At 39.1% G+C, this 2,692-nt stretch overlaps 1 pseudogene; it reads right to left on the bottom strand.

The window, feature by feature from the left end:
- Window positions 1-720: 720 nt before the first annotated feature.
- Window positions 721-1,705, bottom strand: LOC100943798 (annotated as a pseudogene).
- Window positions 1,706-2,692: the final 987 nt, after the last annotated feature.

Genomic DNA, 2,692 nt, shown 5'->3' with positions numbered 1-2,692 from the left:
TTCAATAGTGAAATTGGTCTGAAGTTCTCCTTTTTATTTGGGTCTTTTCCTGGTTTGGGTATCAGAATGATGTTTGCTTCATAGAACATGGTGGGGAAGATTCCTTCCTCCTCATTTTTTTTGGAATAATTTCTTGAGTATGGGAATAAGGTCTTCTTTAAAGGTTTGCTATAATTTTGGTTTGAAGCCATCTGGACCAGGATATTTTTTGGTTGGAAGATTTTTTATTGTTTATTTAATCTTAGTGTTTGAAATTGGCCTTTTCAGGAGCTCAGATCAAACTTCCTGGTAAGGTCATAGCCTGAAATTAATACAGCTCATACAACTCCAAATTTATTTCTTTGCCATGGTGTACTGCCTGGTTTTCAGTAAATCATACATTCTGTTTTCAGTTGTGAACTTCGATTTCTAACATGTAATGAAGGGAATATACATGCCAAAGGGATATTCAAGGTAATCACATGAGGGCAACAACTTCTTGCAAAACCCTTTTTTGTCTTTAGGAATGTTGAAGTATTAGCGGGGTTAAATGTCAGTATTTTTTTTTTGTGCTTTTCATAAGTCAGAGTAGAGTGATTGTTTTAAATTTTTTGATCTATGCGTACCAACATGTATTGAAATTATAAGAAATGGTAGGAAATATAAGGTGACTTGCCTGTGTGGGAATGCCAGAGGAATTGAATAAAAATGTTTCCAGTGTTTACTTCTGTTTTGATCTCATTATTGTCGTATTGAACTATTGTGAAATATTCACAATGGGGGCTAAATGTCAGTAGCTTTTCTGGTTAAGCATCCTAAGTACATGCTCTCTTATCTGTTTTGTCCTGATCCCATAAATAACAGGATTAAGGGCAGGGGGAATACCCACATAGAGATCGGCCAGAAGTATGTGGATGTAATGAGGGATGTTGTGACCAAAGTGGTGTGTCATGAAGGAAAAGAGGGCTGGAAGATAGAAGGCCAGTATGACACAGACATGGGAGCCACATGTGCTGAGCGCCTTGAGCCGGGCTTCCTAGGATGGGAGATGGAAAACAGCTTGAAGGATTTGGACATAAGAAAATCACAAAAAGGTGAATGTATCCTACTGAGAAAGCAATCAAGTCATATATAACATTGACTCTAATTACTGGCACAAGCTAACTTGGCCAAGCCCATGTGTTCACAGTAGGTGTGAGATGATCCGGACACCACAGAAAGGCAATCTCAGGATGAGAAATATAAATGGAATCACAAACACCAAAGTCCTGACTATGATGACTACACCCAGAATGGCTATTACCTTGTTGGTCAGGATCATGCTATATCTCAGAGGTTTGCAGATGGCAATATAGCGATCTATGGCCATGACTGTCAGCACCACAGACTCCAGGCCAGTGCATATATGAATGGTGTACATCTGTGTGATGCAAGCACCAAACACAATCTCTCCAAGATGAAACCAGAAAATGTCTAGCATTTTGGGTATGGTGGCTGTGGGCAAGCCCAGATCGGTGCAGGCCAACATGGCCAAGAAATAGAACATGGGTTGGTGGAGGCTGTGTTCAGTCTGGATCACAAACAGGATGGTGATGTTCCCTAGAAGGGCTATTAGATACACCAAAAAGAAGGGGAAGTCAATCCAGATGTGCACATCTTCCAGACCTGGGATCCCCACTAGAAGGAAGGAGGAAGGGTGGAACTGTGTAGTGTTGGTATGGAACATATTGATGAGCGTTCATTACTGAGGCATTTCTTGTAGGAGTTTCCATGCTTCCAGTGAGAAACCCTAATGTCTTTCATAGTATATTGCCTATTTCTGGAAGAAATAGAAAATCCATTCTTTAATTCCATAATATTGCAGAGAAAACCTAGAGAGGTAATATGAGGCATAGTTAAAAAGATATTCTCACTTCGAAATATATGCTTTAATTACATAGAAAACCATGCAGAAAATTTCTCAACACAGCAATAATGCACTTCCCATGTCATTTGTTCCCTCAGAATCTAAGGAAGAACCTGTATATGGCAGTAAATTAATATATATTTATTGATAATTTGAGTTGCTAATACAAATGTAAACAATAACCAACATAAAGCTGTGTGTGTTCATGTGTGATATATCACAGGTCTGAGAATGAAGTAGAGATAATGACTCAGCCAGTGAAGTGTTTGAAGATTAGATGCTTTATTATGAAGTAGATCTGAAAATTTGAGAAGATGCTGTGTGGGAGGGAATATAATAAAATGGGAGGACTGGGTAGCAAGTGTCTGGATCTGAGCTGAGGAATACGATTAAGAAATAAGACTCATTGGAAGACCATTATGTAATTCCAGGGAAATAATGCCCCTTCTAGCACTTCAAAGTCTGGTTGCTCACTGTGTTATATTATGTTTTCTTTTCTGAACAGAAAACATGGTTCTCCTAGATATTAGCATAGCCTTCTGTGATTCTGGAACTTCTTTTCTGCCTTCTTCATGCTGCATTATACAAATGGACAGCCCTCCATACCACCCGTGAAATGGCGGTGCCAATTTCTCTATCCTTTTAAAAAATACTGAGGTCAGACACTTGCCCTCAGTTGGGAACACTCTAGTTTGTACGAATGCTGTAGCTACTTTTGCAGATGGACAATTTATGTTTAGGTTGGCAGCAGACTAGTTGAATGTTGCAAATTAATCTATCTTCTGTGCCTTGCTGTGGAGTTTGTGT

This window comes from Otolemur garnettii, unplaced genomic scaffold (assembly GCF_000181295.1).
Source record: "Otolemur garnettii isolate 467f Iridium unplaced genomic scaffold, OtoGar3 scaffold00001, whole genome shotgun sequence".
NCBI lineage: Eukaryota > Metazoa > Chordata > Mammalia > Primates > Galagidae > Otolemur > Otolemur garnettii.
This window is presented reverse-complemented; position numbering and strand designations above follow the sequence as displayed.